The sequence below is a fragment of the Eptatretus burgeri genome, chromosome 3, assembly GCF_056783735.1.
Source record: "Eptatretus burgeri isolate ZD-2024b chromosome 3, Ebu_testis_v1, whole genome shotgun sequence".
Taxonomy (NCBI): Eukaryota; Metazoa; Chordata; class Myxini; order Myxiniformes; family Myxinidae; genus Eptatretus; species Eptatretus burgeri.
In genome coordinates, this window is record NC_140963.1 from 68,743,920 (window position 1) to 68,761,496 (window position 17,577).

General features: G+C 39.0%; 2 long non-coding RNA genes across 2 annotated transcripts in view; both read right to left on the reverse strand.

The window, feature by feature from the left end:
* LOC147030123 (uncharacterized) overlaps positions 1-17,577 on the reverse strand; it is a 108,450-nt gene that overhangs the window by 69,528 nt on the left and 21,345 nt on the right. The gene's annotated exons all lie outside the window — the stretch shown is intronic.
* The window catches only part of LOC147030125 (uncharacterized), a 4,147-nt gene continuing 3,822 nt past the window's right edge, over positions 17,253-17,577 (reverse strand). The window contains exon 3 of the long non-coding RNA XR_015056236.1: positions 17,253-17,577. This exon is cut by the window's right edge and continues 397 nt beyond it. This is a non-coding gene — a long non-coding RNA (uncharacterized LOC147030125).

Consider the following 17,577-nt stretch of genomic DNA (forward strand, 5'->3'; position numbering starts at 1 on the left):
TAACCAACTTAGTTTTCAGTGGGCATCTCATCGTACCATCTCCCCATCCCCATGAGCACATCAAAGGCTGATTTCTGGTCCATTGAAGGCTGAATATCAGCGTCTCGCAGGGAAACTTTGACGTACTTGGCACCGAAATCGTTCAATACGAACAGCGGTGTACAACTTTCAATGGAAACAAAATCGGCACAATAGAGAGTAGTGTGCGAATCATCCCTGCTGCTGCACTGAATTGATGCAATAGTTCGGCCAGAATATTCGTCGTCAAGATGTTGCGTGATTAAATCACCAATACAGTCACTCGAATTAATACCGCTGACATACTTCTTAACAACTCATGGCTCGCAGACTTCCTCTCCTGTCGCTGTCACCGTGTGGCCCTAAATGGAGTTATTTCATCCCCTCTTCCTGCCCAGGCTGGAGTTCCTCAAGGTAGCGTTCTGGGCCCTGTTCTTTTTCTGGTTTTCATCAATGATCTCTCCGACTCTCTGGAAAATCCTCTCTATCTGTTTGCTGATGACTCCACCCTCTGCCGTACCATCGGTCATCCCTCAGATCGGCAAGCAGCAGCTTCTTCGCTCACTGCAGATCTGGATAAAATCACAAACTGGTCCAACACGTGGAACATGTCTTTCAATCCGGACAAATCTCACAATCTCACTTCGAAATCAAATCACAAATCAATGTCTCTTCGAAAGGACCGTTTAGAACCCCCCCCCCCCCATCGACTTTCTCAACAATCCTCTGGAAGAAGTCCTTTCATTCAAGCTTCTGGGTCTCACTATCTCTCATGACCTTTCCTGGGAAAACCACATTTCAAACCTCGCCTCGAAAGCCAGTCGCCGATTGGGAATCCTCCGTTGTGCAAAGTCCTTCCTCGGCCCACCTGAGTTCCTGACCACTTACAAAGCATTTGTCCGCAGCCTGATGGAGTACTGCTCTCCACTCTGGGCTGGTGCTCCTGCCTCCCACCTTTCTCGGCTTCACACTGTAGAAACCAGGGCATTTCGGATCATTGGCATCTCCCGCAATGAAGCTGTCTTTGGGCCTCTCACTCATTCACCGCAGGTTGGTCGGTGGTCTTTCTGTCTTCCACCGTCTCATCTTCAGCCTCGCCCCCCCTCCCCAGCTCTCTCTGCGATTTGACCCCACCACATTTCCGCAGGGTGCTCAAGGTCCGCCAACAACCCCCTTTCTGATAAAACTACCAAAATCACGAATCACTGCTCACCTTCACTCTTTCATTTTTTCCCACCTTTGGAATAAACTCTCTCACTCTATTCAATCCCATTCTTCCCTCCAGGCCTTCAAAACAGCTGTTCACCACCACCTCTTATCATCCCCCATCCAAATCCCCGATCTTTTCTACCCCCTATAATCCACCCAAGCCCACCTCCTTCAAATTCCCTGCTTTCCTTCCTGAAAGTCCCTGTAATGTCCATCTTCTATTTCCCATGTTCCCCGTCCCATTCCTCTCCCTTCCACAGCTCTCATGTCTCTGTTCCCCACTGTTTTGTCCTTCCCACTGCCTCCTCTCTTGTCTCATGTCCCCCCCCCCCCCATGATGTGCGTTGTGTGTTAGCTCTCACACGAGCCTCGACAAGGTAAAGAGAAAAAAAACAAAAAAAAAACAATGACTTTCGCCCCAGAAACAACAGTCAATTTGAACCACGCTGGCCACTGCTCAGACGCCATGACCGAAGACGAATGTGCAGCTCTACTGCGCAGCTCAGTTAAAGCTGACTCGGCATTTTGGCGCGCACGCACGAAATTATATTTTGAAAATAAATGCCGACGTTTACATTTCGGGTTTTGAAACTTTTGCACCTTTGGCGGAAAATGTACAAATATAAAAGGCTAAAAATGTGTTTTATATTTATATTTCATTTCGGCAAATATACCGTCGGCGGATTCGTAAACCAGGTTATAAAATAACTAAGGCCTAACAGATAATTATCGAAGTTAACTTTTTATCATTATCGGACCAGCGAACTTCCGATAACTCAATTTTTTTAATCCGATAATGTCCGTTAACTTTTTTATCGTTTTACTTTTTTTCACCATCAGGTAACATCACCATCAGAACGATGAGATCCGGCACCGCCATTATTTAGGAAATAGAACAACACAACGAGTCAACTTCCCGCCAGATTAAACTTGCACAAGGGGCGGAATTTGTGCTCACACTTTTATGCGCATGCGCACGGCACTCCTCGATGGCGATGTGAGCCGATGCCAAAAAATTCCGAGGCGCTGTATAAGTACTACGAGCATGGAAGAGCCGTTGGTTTACTGGTGGGAATACCAATCTTTACGTGATTACAAAAAAAACGGTTCGTGTTTGTTGGAAATACATTAAAATTGAAGAATTTTTTTTAAATATTAAAAAAAAATTTTTACTAACAGCACATTAAAGTGTCATAGACTCTAAAAAGACACATAATTCATATATATATATATATATATATATATATATATATATATATATATATATATATATATATATATATATATATATATATATATATATATATATATATATATATTCTTGGGTTCTTTTATTCTTTGAGACGTTGACAAGGTGATTGTCGGAAATTCAAAATATAATTTTTTACGAAGTTTTCAGGAGTTCAATTTGATTTTTAAGCATATTCCAGGACATTCCAGGATAGGAATTGAATTTCAGGAGTTTTAAGGACTTTCCAGGTGTGCGAACCCTGATTGATGAAATTAGTTGGTGTATTAGTGAATATACTGCTAATCTTGAAACAGAAGAGATGTTGAAAAGAAGACAACTCAAAGGAACCACTCAATGTATCATATCTTAAAAGAAGATGCCAACACGTTAAACTGAACCAAACCACTTACACATGGAATTTGGGTGTTCTGGAAGGAAAGCCACGATATCTGTGGCTCATTTTTTAAAAACCAGATGGTGATACTCCGACTGATAAGAATGATGCATTGAGTGATAATGCTAAGGTGAAACAACTTCGCGTTTCTCCAGATGGAACATTTTATCCACGAGATAGATTGGAAATTAATTGGGAAAAAAATGATTATGCTGAGGCATAAAAGTCTTACCAAAAGGTATGTGAAAGCAATGGAAATAAAGAACCCATTTTGGATATGACAGCATTTAAAAGTATGTATACAATCTATGTGATTGACCTGAGTGCTCAAAAGGAAACTATAAAGTCTAATCGAGTGGATAATACCCTATACATTAAAAGAGGAGAGAGTGAAGAAGTTGATACATATTGTTTGCTTTTGGAAGAAACAGAATTACAGATTAATACAGATTCTGGTGTTATGATTAGTCTCACATAATTTTTTTGATAAATAAATGAGTAGTAAAGTGCCAACTGGGGTATATGTTAATCAAATCAATCTTCATAAACTATCATCTTGCCTTCAAAATCAAAAGCTTTGTATGATTAACGTTAATACAATTCAGAGAAAAAGAGCAGTAAGAATTGATGTTTTGCTCACAAGAGAGCAGGTGAAAATCTTGAACGATACTGGCTCACTTAAAATTAAAATGTCAAATCCAATGTTGAAGAAATATTCAATGAGAGACGAGTGGAGGATCTCTCCCATTTCTTCTCATTCCTTTATTTGCTTGTTTAAGTGCGGCTGGAGCATTAACGGGTGGTATTTCAGCAGCGGTGAAAACTGTCAACAAAATGAAGGCTCAACTCCGGGCTTAAAAAGAATTGGAAAGACATAACAAAGAGTTGGAGAAACAAATTAAATTAGTGGAAGTGGTGTAATTGTAGATTATGCTGAAAAACTTGAAAGTCTGCCTGATAAAGTGAGATTGTTAGTGGGAGATATGCTTTCTTCGATCGCACAAGCAGGTGTAAAATTAACTAAAAGGGTAATGGATTATATCTTTCTAATAAATAAATGAGCATTGATGAGTGGTTTAAAGAATTTGGAAAGAATACAACATCAAATTTAGAACTTGTCAAATATTGTAAGAAATTAAAAATTCTTAATGTGGTTATTTGTATGAGAGATGAATTAACAAACGTGTCTAAACATACAAAGAATATTATTATGAACGTAGAAGATAATAATGGGAACGGTTCTCATTGGGTTTGTATTTTTAATAGTCAAGACAAATATTATTTTGATAGTTTTGGTTTTCCACCACCTGTTGAAGAAATAAAATTCTTACAGAATGGTATTTATCAAACATTTCAAGTACAATAATTAAATTCCAAGTGTTGTGGTCAATTATGTCTATATGTGTTATTTCAACTCAACAAAAATAATTTTTTTCATGACAATATTTTTAATCTAATATAAATGACTTATGTTGGTAAAGATGGTTCTCTCTTTGGTGTATCCCAAGAACTGAATATTGATTTATCAAATTATTACAAAAAGGCACAAGCTGAACGAAAGAAATATGGGAGAGCAAAAAACATTAATATGAAAAATGCTTAAAATTAATAAATTATCCAAGCCCGACTGATGCAAATGACTTGGTGAGATGAAGTGATTTATCACAACATATATCCTTAAATGAAACGGCCGTGTATTCTAAAGATACAGAAGTGTTGATTTTATATCCAGGTCATACAGAATTCACAGTTCCAATTAAAATAAAATTTTATAAAGAAGGGCGTATCGTTTGTATGAGAATAGAACGATAGGAATATGATATGAATGATTTCGGGTATTATTGGTCATTTGAAATCAACCTCGAAGGCCTGGAACAATTAAATCAGTCTCGCAAGGAAGAATATTATCCACTTGGTGCCGAGAATGAGTTTTGTGGAAGCACGATGAGCAAACAAAAAATAAAAGAATTTCGTAAGGGTAAAATTAATAATGGTTTTGCCATAGTTTATATCATGAAAACACAAAGAACAGGATTATATATAACTGCAACTGCCACTTTATAACTGCTGGCAGTGATGACCGGGTACCCAGACGTCCGCCTTTGATAGTTACAAATTTGGAAGCTTACTGCACTCAACATTCAGGTCCTTATAGAACAGTTACATCGGTAAGTGTGTGTTTCAAGTTAGGGTCCCATCCCTCATCTAATGGGAATTAAATGTCCGTGCGCTGCAGAGCTATTTTGATAGTTAGGACTTTTACATCACTTACATCTACAGCAACCCCTTCGCTCCATCCTGACGCCATAACGTTCGCGGTGGGTGGAGTTCAAAAGGGCCTGGCCTCTCTCTCGCCCAATCAGAGAGATGCGAGCGAGTTCCCCGACGTTCGGCCAATGAGCACAGCCCACACAGGACAATATTCCTCTCCCTAATTGAGGGGCGGTCCACCGTGACGCCCCGACACTCCCCCCCCCCCCGACCAATCACGGGGGACGACCGATTTCCCCCGGCAAATGAGGGGTACGGTGAGGTGAGACACGTTCCCCCCCCCCCGACCCCGGGTGGGGGAAGAAATAGACGGGACGGCACGGTTATCGGGTGTTCTGTGCTGGTCTCGTCTCGTCTCGTCACTGGTCTGGTCTGGTCTCAACTCGTCGCTGGCGCTGGTCTGATCTCGTCGCTCGTCTGGTTCTCTAATCTCGTCCCTTCACTGGCGCTGGTCTGCGTCTGGCTGCCCTGATCCGTCCTTTGGTGACCAGAGCTCCGGGAAGGGGTGGATGTCCAACCGCGCGTTCGTGGCCCAGATAGCCAGCGTCCTGACTCCCAGCCGAACTATCCTCCGCGGCTGGAGAGCCGAATAAAGATCATTGGGTCCATTTCTCTTGGGTGTGCGTCTGTGTGTGGGCCCGTCTATAAGTAGGAATTGTTAAGTGTTTTTGCTTGTACATTGACTGCATTTCTTATAGTCGGATAACTCTGCTCTTTGTGTGTTCCCTTCCCACCGATTGTAAATAAATATTCGTATTGTTGAATGTTCCAGCTCGTCCTTGTCCTTTCCTTCATTGGCTCGCCATGGTGCGTGTTGGGGAATTAAAAAGGCCGTTGCTGTTGTAGTTGTGCATTTGGACCGACGGGACCTCGGTAACCATCCGCTCGGGTTACACACGGGTCGAGCACGGTTTCGGCTCGTCCCGTTCGAGTTCCGTCGAGGGTGTGAATTCCTTGGTAGCTCGCCACGTGGGCCTCTAGGTATTTTGAAGTTTGGCAAATAACCCTGTGCCCACGCGGTTGAATTATTGACGATTCACGGTCATGTAAGGGACCCGTATCTTCGGAGTTATCTGAGGGTAACGATCTGAATTCCAGGTGTTCAGTGGAGTCGACTCTGCTGCTCCAACTAGCTGTCGTGCTCGCAGCCAATACTCGGCCCACAACAATAGTGGGGGGGGGGAGAACAACATGAGACTTTTCTGTAGATGATAGTTGCAGTTTCGCTTCGATAGGATGAGTGGTTCCAGAGAAAACATTATTTAATCGTGATACAAATACGGGCGTAGTGGCGTGCGCCTGTAATCCAGCTACTCGGAGGCTTGGGTTGGAGGATCGCTTGAGGATGGGAGCTCTGCCCTGGGCCGCGCCATGAGAGGGTGTTGGGCAGCCTGGAATCATGGCGAAACCCAATCCTTATCCCTGTGTCGTAAGAGGTGACCAGGGTTGCGTCAGGAAGGGCATCCGGCGTAAAACCTATGCCAAATCAGTATGCGGATCATAACGGATGATCCGCTGTGGCGACCCCTAACGGGAGCAGCCGAAAGACGAACAACAACAATCGTGATACAAATACAGCCCTGCTTCGATACAGCGCGGGACTGACGAGTTACGAACTGGGTTGCACAAAGTGTTCAACCTATTATGTATGCAGTTAGCCTTTTTTTCCTGGGGACATTGTCGGTATCAATTGAATTGCTGTTCCTGTACCATCAAACGCATGCAGGTGCAGCCAAGTGAACCTTCTGGGGAAAAAAAAATCTAAAAGTTCTCAAATTCAAATAATTAAATAATTCTGTTTGCCAAACTGCGTGGCCGATCGGGTTGAAATTTTAAATCTGTTTCACATGTGGGCGAGAAAATAATTTTGAAGTTTTGCATATATTGACACAGCAGTTCCAGAGTAAACATGAATTAATATTTCCCCTTCAATCCAACATGGCTGCCAAACCGTGGGCCCGATCGAGTTGAAATTTCAAACCATCATTCCACATGACTGTTCCATCATAACTCTGAATTTTCACTTTAATAAATGCAGTAGTTCCAGAGTAAACATTAATTAATATTTTTCCTTCAATCCACTATGGCTGCCAAACGATGTGTCGTACATGAAAAATGGGGGGGGGGGGGAGAACTTTTTGTTTGCATGGAAATGCGGTCAGACGTGTGGAGTTTCGCCTCGATCTGTTCAGCCATTTCAGAGAAGACTTTTAAAGATATCAATTTTCAATCTAAGATGGCTGACAAACCATGTGATCTATGACCATAAATTTATATTCTGCTGCCAATCGTATAGTGGAACACGTTTGTGAAGTTTTGTGTTTATAGGACAAGGTGCGTTTTTCTATCCAAGATGACAGACAAACCATGTGATATGTGACATCGTAATTTTTAACATATGTGCAGACATGGGGGTAGATTATAGTAGCCAAGTTTCGCTTCGATAGGTTATGTGGTTCCAGAGAAAACATTATTTAATATAATTCTTGAATCCAACATGGCTACCAATCCATGTGACCTATCAATTACAAATTAACAAAATTATATCCACCACTCCTGTGCAATACGTATGTGAAGTTTCCCCTTGATCTGACCAGCCTTTCTGGAGATGTTTGAAGGTTTTTGGGTAAATTCAATATGGCCACCAAACCATGTGACCTATCAATTAGAAATTAACAAACTTGTGAAAGGATGTCTTGGGGAAAGTGTGTGTGAAATTTTGCCTCAATCTGTCGAGCCATTCTGGAGAAGAAGATTTTTAAAATTTATTAATTTTCAATCCAAGATGGCTGACAAACCATGTGACCTATGACATCATAAATTTACATTCTGGCTCCAATCCTGCAGAGGAATAAGTGTGTGAAGTTTCGTGTTAATCGGATACGGTGCTTTTCTATCCAGGATGGCCACCAAACCATGTGACTTGAGTCATAATTAGGGCTTCAAGTGCTGAAGCCCTATTGAATTCGTTAGTATTATTATTATTAGGGTACCCTGTGAGTACAGGGTACCCTATTGTTTTTCTTATGTTTATTATTTATTATTATTATTATTTTTCCGCCGGCATTTTGCGGCCTGTTTTCACTTTAAAAATCATTTTCTCAGGAACGCAAAGTCCGATCGACACGAAATTTTCACCGTAGTATGTATCTTTTTTGATAGCACAATCACGTTATAATTATGACGTCATTGGTCACGTGGTGCGGGCGCCATCTTGAAAAAAACGATAAACTTTGGACCTCTGTATCTCTGAAATCTTCCAGGGTAAAAATTTTTTCGCTTCATACATTTTAACAAGCTCCCTCTCGGGAACACGTGTGATTTTTCGTGACGTCATCGGTGAAGAGGTATCCCGGTGAAAATTCGTCAAGTAGAACGCCACATGGGAAAAATTTGAAATTTCTTGAGCGTCATCTACACCAAAATTCATCGTAGAAAAAATTTTTTTTGACGTCATCGGTGACGTAATTCGGCCGCCATCTTGTTTTGAAAATTTTTTTTAAAAAAATCTTCTTCTCCAGAACGGCTGTGCAGATTGAGGCGAAACTTTACAGGTATATTCGCCCTGAGGTCCTTTTTCAAGTTTGTTAATTTCTTGTTGGTAGGTCACATGGTTTGGCGGCCATCTTGAAAAAACCCTAAAACATTCAAACATCTTCTTCTCCAGAAGCGCTGGTCCAATGAAGGCGAGATTTCAGATCTATATTCATGACATGCATGCGATGCAAGTTTGTTAATTTCGAAGTGATAGGTCACATGGTTTGGCCGCCATGTTGGATTTAAGAAAAATATTAAATAATGTTTTCTCTGGTATTTCATAAGCCATCGAAGCGAAAATTTGCAATTGCCTTCCTCCCTCAAGTCTGCATACATGGTAAAAAATTTTTACCTCAGAAGTCACATGGTTTGGCGGCCATCTTGGATAGAAAAATACACCTTATCCGATTTTCACGAAACTTCACACACTTGTTCGGGTCGACGATGGAAAGCAGAATTTAAATTTATGATATCATAGGTCACAAGGTTCGGCAGCCATCTTGGATTGAAAATGAATAAATTTTAAAAATCTTCTTCTCCAGAAGGGCAAGACAGATGAAGACGAAACTTCACACATATATTCCCCATGAGGTCCTTTTTCAAGTTTGTTAATTTGTTCTTGATCGGTCACATGGTTTGGCGGCCATCTTGAAAAAACCCGAAAACCTTCAAACATCTTCTTCTCCAGAAGCGTTGGCCCAATGAAGGGGAGATTTCAGAACTATATTCGGGACAGGAAGGCGATATAAGTTTGTTAATTTCGAATTGATAAGTCACATGGTTTGGCCGCCATCTTGGATTTAAGAAAAATATTAAATAATGTTTTCTCTGGAACCGCTTAACCAAACGAATCGAAAATTTGTAATTATCATCTAGCAGGCAGTATGTACGCTTGGTAAAAATTATGATGTCACACGTCACATGGTTTGGCGGCCATCTTGGATTGAAAAACGCACCTTTACCGATTAACACGAAACTTGACGCACGTGTTCCAATACCCAGTTGGAAGCAGAATATAAATTTCTGATGTCATAGGTCACATGGTTCGTCAGCCATCTTGGATTGAAAAACAATATCTTCAAACGTCTTTTTCTCTGAAACGGCTGAACAGATCCAGGCGAAACTCCACCAGTATGACCGCCTCTCCATGACGAATAAAAAGTTCTCACCCCCTTTTGAGGTATGATGCAACGTTTGGCAGCCATATTGGATTGAAGGAAAAATATTAATTAATGTTTACTCTGGAACTACTGCATCAATAAATGTGAAACATCAACTTTATGGTGGAACGCTCATGTGGAATGAGGGTTTGAAATTTCAACGGGATCGGGCCCAGGGTTTGGCAGCCATGTTGGTTTTAAGAAAAATATTAAATAATGTTTTCTCTGGAACTGCTTAACCTAGCGAAGCGAAAATTTGCAGTTATCGTCTCCGATCGTGTTTGCACACGTGGTGAAAATTATGACGTCACAAGTCACATGGTTTGGCCGCCATCTTGGATTGAAGGATAAATATTAATTAATATTTACTCTCGAACCGCTGCTTCTATATATACGAAACTTCACATTTGTAATTTAGCCGACATGCGAAACAAAAGTTTAAAATTTCAACCTGATCGGTCACGCGGATTGGCAGCCAGAATTATTTAATTATTTGAATCTGTTCGCCAGTAATAAGGACATTGAACGCTTTGTGCTGCCCGGTTCGTAACTCGTCTGTTCCGCGCCGTCTCGAAGCAGGCCTGTGTTTGTATCACCATTAAATAATGTTTTCTCTGGCACCGCTTATCCGATGAATGCGAAACTTTGCGACTATGATTTAAGTCTCATGTTGTATCAGTTGTGTCAAAGGCGGACGGACTGGGTACCCGGTCATCACTGCCAGCAGTTATAAAGTGGCAGTTCTAGTTATTATTATAACGGGTTTTATGTTCTACTGACCGATTTTGTGGCGGATCTGGAGGGAAAACTGTCGGATGAAATTCAACGAAACTTAACAGGATTATTACTCACCACCTGAAGTTTATACTATGAAACATTTGATGACGTAGGTCACGTGGTATGGCGGCCATATTGGATTTCATCCAAAACCTAAAAACATCTTCTTCTCCAGAAGGGATAATCAGACAGCCTGAATCTTTTGCACACATTTGCTAAGTAACTTGGGAATGTAAAGTTGTTAATTTGGTTGAAATCGTTATTTAATTTATATGATTTTAAATGATGCCGATTCGCCTCATTAAATATGCAAAATATGCAAATGAGAGTTGAAAAAATTAAATGACAGATTTAGATAGTACATAAACAGGGGACTCCCAATATATTTATACGATGTCTGTATTTGACCCCAGTGAGCCCCCAGCGCCCCCCAAAGTTGAAAATGACCCATTTTTGAAATGTCATAAAATGAAAACAATGCTTGGATGAAATTCAATGAAACTTATCAATTTAATTACTCTCCACCTGAAGTTTATACTTTAAAAATTTTGATGACGTAGGTCACGTGGTCTGGTGGCCATATTGGATTTTATCCAAAACCTAAAAACATCTTCTTCTCCAGAAGGGATAATCTGACAGCCTCAATCTTTTGCACACATTTGCTAACTTCGATGTTAATGTGAATTTGTTAATTTCATCGAAATCGTTACATAATTAATATGATTTAAAATGATGCCAATTCGCCTCATTAAATATGCAAAATATGCAAATGAGAGTTGAAAAAATTTAATGACAAATTTAGATAGCACATAAACAGGGGACTCCCAATATATTTATACTATGTCTGTATTTGACCCCAGTGAGCCCCCAGCACCCCCCAAAGTTGAAAATGACCCATTTTTGAAATGTCATAAAATAAAAACAACGTTTGGATGAAATTCAATGAAACTAATCCATTTAATAACTCTCCACCTGAAGTTTATACTTTTAAAATTTTGATGACGTAGGTCACGTGGTATGGCGGCCATATTGGATTTTCTCCAAAACCTAAAAACATCTTCTTCTCCAGAAGGGATAATCTGACAGCCTCAATCTTTTGCACACATTTGCTAAGTTCCATGGTAATGCTAATTTGTTAATTTGGTCGAAATCGTTATTTAATTTATATGATTTTAAATGATGCCGATTCGCCTCATTAAATATGCAAAATATGCAAATGAGAGTTGAAAAAATTTAATGACAAATTTAGATAGCACATAAACAGGGGACTCCCAATATATTTATACTATGTCTGTATTTGACCCCAGTGAGCCCCCAGCGCCCCCCAAAGTTGAAAATGACCCATTTTTGAAATGTCATAAAATAAAAACAACGCTTGGATGAAATTCAATGAAACTTATCTATTGAATAACTCTCCACCTGAAGTTTATACTTTGAAAATTTTGATGACGTAGGTCACGTGGTATGGCGGCCATATTGGATTTTCTCCAAAACCTAAAAACATCTTCTTCTCCAGAAGGGGTAATACGACAGCCTCAAGTTTTTGCACACATTTGCAAGGTTCCATTGCAATGTTAAGTTGTTAATTTCGTCGAAATCGTTACATAATTTATATGATTAAAATGATGCCGATTCGCCTCATTAAATATGCCAAATATGCAAATGAGAGTTGAAAAAATTTAATGACAGTTTCTGATAGGCCTTGAAGAGGGGACTCCAAATATGTTTACGCTATGTCTGTATTTTACCCCAGTGAGGCCCCAGAGCCCCCCAAATTTTAAAATCACCCATTTTTGACATGTCGTAAAATGAAAACCAAAGAAGATAGACAAAAAGTGACCACAAATTCTGGAAGATATTTTCACGTTCTACAAGTTCGCCATTTACATTAATATGCAAATGTGGAGTTATTGGACTTTTTTGGGGACTTGAAAATTTGTCCAGCCTCGATTTGTCCAATGTGAAGTTTTTTTCTCTATCATGTATTGCTCTGGGCTTTTCAATCCTTCATTGATATAACTTGAGGGACCCCGTAGCTGGGCCCCATTGCAGACTTGAACTAACTTTCTAACTCGGAAAACCCACATCATGTGACAGGGTGATGGTGTTGAAACTTCTTAAAACGGAGGCACGCCTTGAAGCCCGGGATTACTGGTTCACCAGTTTTAATTTTAACTATGTTTGCAGACCCGATGGAAGATGGCAGTTGCAAATTTTTGCTTCGATAGGTTATGTGATTCCAGAGAAAACATTATTTAATATTTTTCTTGAATCCAACATGGCTGCCAAACAATGTGACCATCAATTAATTATTCATTAACAAACTTGTAAAATGATGTCATGGGGAATGTGTGTGTAAAGCTTCACCTAAATCTGTCCAGCCGTTCTGGAGATGTTTGAAGGTTTTAGGGTAAATTCAAGATGGCCGCCAAACTCTGCGACCTATCAATAAGAAATTAACAAACTTGAAAAAGGACGTCATGGGGAATGTGTGTCTAAAGTTTTGCCTCAATCTGTCCAGCCATTCTGGAGAAGATTTTTAGAAAAAAAAATTCAAAACAAGATTGCTGCCGAACCAAGTCACCCATCACGTCATATCTTTTTTCTGCAGTGAATTGTTGTGTCAATGAGGCTCAATAAATTTCAGCTTTTTCCGATGCAGCGTTCTACTTGACGAATTTTCACTGGGATACCGCTTCACTGATGACGTCAAGAAAAATCACCCGTGTTCCCGATGGGGAGTTCTTTAAAATGTATGTAGCGAAAAAATTTCCATTGCACGGTTTCAGAGATACAGAGGTCCAAAGTTTATCGTTTTTTTTTTCAAGATGGCGCCCGTACCACGTGACCTATAACATCACAATTATCAATTTAGTATGCTACCAAAAAAGGATACATACTCTGGTGAAAATTTCGTGTCGATTGGACTTGGCGTTCCTGAGAAAATGATTTTTAAAGCGAAATAACACAAAATGCCAGCGGAAGAAAAATAATAAATAAGAAATAACTGGAACTGCCACTTTATAACTGCTGGCAGGGATGATCGGGTACCCAGATGTCCACATTTAATACAACATGAGACTTAAATGAGAATATTGCAAAGTTTCCCTTCAAGAAAATTATCATTTTTGTGTCCAAGCATACCTTCAAGAAAAGGGTATTCGCTATTTCAATAAATATGTTCTACAACACAAGAATGCGGTATTTTCAATAAAAGTTTTGCTTTATACTGATGTTAATAAACCAACAACTTTGGATTTAATAAAAATGTTAAATAATGAAGAAATTTCAAAGTTAACTAGAACTGCCACTTTATAACTGCTGGCAGTGATGACCGGGTACCCACACATCCGCCTTTGATACAACATGCGACTTTCTGCAGATGACAGTCACAAAGTTTCGCTTTAATCGGGTAAGTGGTTCCAGAGAAAACAATATTTAATATTGTTCTTGAATCAAACATGGCTGTCAAACCATGTGACCTATCAATTAGAAATTAACAAACTTATATTCCCTTCTCGTGGGAAATACGTGAGTGAAGTTTCCCCTTGATCTGATGAGCCGTTCTGGAGAAGATGTTTGAAGGTTTACGGTAAATTGAAGATGGCCGCCAAACCATATAACCGATCAAGAAGAAATTAACAAACTCGATAAAGGACCTCATGGGGAATGTGCGTGTAAAGTTTCGCCTCATTATTCAGCCGTTCTGGAGATGATGTTTGAAGGTTTACGGTAAATTCAAGATTGCCGCCAAACCGTATGACCGATCAATAAGAAATGCACACTCGATAAAGGACGTCATGAGGAATGTGTGTGCAAAGTTTCGCCTCAATCTGTTTGGCCGTTCTGGAGAAGATTTTTTTTTTTTAATTCCCAAAACAAGATGGCTGCCAAACCAAGTGACCTGTGACGTCATAATATATTTTTTCTACGGTGAATTGTTGTGCCGATGAGGCTCAAGAAATTTCAGATTTTTCCGATGCAGCGTTGTACCTAACGAATTTTGACCGGCACACCTCTTGACCGATGACCTCACGAAAAATCACCCCTGTTCCCATTGAGTTTATTCAAATGTATGAAGCAAAAACATTTTTACCCTAGAAAGTTTGAGATACAGAGGTCCAAAGTTTTTCGTTTTTTTTCAAGATGGTGCCCGTATGACGTCACAATTACAACTTAAGTTTGCTATCAAAAAAGATACATACTATGGTGAAAATTTCGTGTCGATCGGACTTACCGTTCCTGAGAAAATGATTTTTAAAGCGAAAGAACCCGCAAAATTGCCGGCGGAAAAATATAAATAATAAAAAAATAAGGAAATAAACAGAAGAAAAACAATAGGGTTCCCTGTCAGAATGACATTGTACGCTAATAAAACACAAGGCTCTTAGAAATTCAGAAGAAATTGTATTGGTTTCCTGTTGTAAAAAAAATATTTTGGATGCAAGAATAACAAGAAATCCTGATGAATATATGTATGATATTCTATGGGATAAAAGTGATTCAAGGATAGTAAGGGATGAGGAAGGAGGAGAGGGAGTAGGGAGAGGAGGAGAGGGAGAAGAGGGAGAAGGATAGGGAGAAGACAGAAGGATACGGAGAAGACAGAGAAGGAAAAGGAGAGGGAGGAAAGAGAGAGACAAAATAAATATAAAAATATGGAAACCAGTGAGATTTTAAAAAGATCGAAGGTATTACAGAAAATAAATCATATCTCAATGCACCGAGGAGGAAAAACAAAGAATTGGAAAGTCTATTAGAAATATTTGCATCAAGACTATCAACATCGGTTTCAGGGAGAAGATATAAACGAGACAATGGAGATAAAGAAGGAAAAGATTATATTGATTATTGATGATGTTGGTGTGATTGACTTTAAAGTTTTCAATTTTTTTTTTCCTTTCATAAATGGAGGAGAGAGTGAAGACATTTCTGAGGATTCTTCATGTTTTAAAAATTAAGATTCAAATGTGCATGTTGGAAACTAAAAAGGTTTTCACACTGGAGGAATTTTTCTCAAATAAATGAGTTATTATCTCAAATGTAAAAAGAAAACTAATACTAAAAATATCTCATTTTAAAAGTAAAAATTACCCCCGTGTGGGGGTGACAGTCATCTCTATAATACAAGTTCTCAATGTTCAGTTATGACTGAAGACTACTGCGCAGTTCGACTGCGCAGCTCGAACTACCCAGTTTGGTTAAAGATGACTCGGCATTTTGGCACACGCGCACGAAATTATATTTTGAAAATAAATGCTAACGTTTACATTTGGGGTTTTGAAACTTTAGCACCTTCGGCAGAAAATGTATAAATATAAAAGGCTAAAAATGTGTTTTATATTTATATTTCATTTCTCCTTCCTTCTTTGCGAATCGCATCGGAGTTTTTGGCCACCTTCCAGATCACGTGACGACCAAACGGGAAGGAAATTCAAAAATCTGTCCAGTTCGATAGAAGATAATATTTTTTACTATCATAATCAATAAACAGTTGCCGAATATCTTGTAGAATGGCAGACGAGAAAGGTTTTGAAAATGGCGATTTTTATAACTTACATGACCTTGACCCTGACCTTGAACACAGAAAAAAGTTATATCGTTGTGCAACACTCATTGACCTCTACCCACATACTAAGTTTCATCAAGATCGGAAAGAAAAATTGTTGACGGACGGACATTTGGTCCGGCATTATTAGGTTATCTCAGTGGAGATGACCTAAAAATGACAGGGTTATACAAAAAGGCATATGTTCGGTGTATAGCTCTAAAAAGAGTAAATTAATCTCCAAACACAAACACAAACGTGGAGGAGATGTACAAAAGTTATCAGGAAGTAAATTTACAACTTCTGGAATACCAGGGGAATTACATCGACCAGGGTATTCTTTCTGTGGTCCAGGAAAACTTGAATAAAAGATTAGATGAGGCTGACAATCCTAAACCGTAGAGCAAACCTATCAATCGGGTTGATGAAGTAAGTGTGCATGAGGCACGATATAGATTATGGAAATAGCACAATGTTGGAAGAAAAACATGAAGCCGATAGAGAAATGTTGTATAATTTGTCTCTGATACAAAACCCAACCTTGAGAGAAAATCCAAAAATCATGAAGAAGATGATCAGTGCTAAATTGAAACTTGAGCTTGGAAATTATTAAAAAAAAAAAAAAAAAAAAAAAAAAAAAAAAAATATAGGCTCCAATGATGTCATTAAGATTGAAGAGCAATTAGCTGATGAATTACATCAACCAATCGTCACAAAGTTTCATATAAGGAAGGTTTATTCCAAGGAAGTTGATTATAGCTGGTCCGCTGATTTGATTGAACTCAATAATGATAAGGGGTACAAGTATGCTTTAACCGTTATTGATTTGAGGAGTGGATATGCGTGAGTTGTCCCTTTGAAAAACAAAAACAAAACAGGTAATACGCTTATGTTAGCTTTCCAACAGATATTCAATAAAAGCAAGAGAAAACATAAAAAAAAATTGTTCTAGAACAAAACATTTATGAATATTCTTTAAAATAACAATACATTGCATTATAGAGCACCTTTAATGAAGGAAAAGCAGTTGTTATTGAGCGATTCAATGGCACTTTAAAAGAGAGACTATATAAAAAAATTCACTCAACTCTGTTCTCAACAATGGTTAACTTTAATTCAGGACTTTGTAGATAAGTATCATGATACAATTCACACCTCAACGAATACTAAACTATCAGAAACATTTACAAAATTAGAATATGAAAAAGAGATTAATGTCAGAAAACCTAAGTTCAAAGTTGGTGATATAGTAAGACTATACAGGTGGAAATCTCATTTTGAAAAAGGTTATACCAAGCGATAGACAAATGAACTTTTTAAAATCGTTGATGTAATAGATACAGTTCCTTGGACTTAAGGTATATGATTGAGAAGGGGAAGAGATTTTAGGTTCATTTTATTCACAGGAATTACAAAAGACAAAGATAAATCG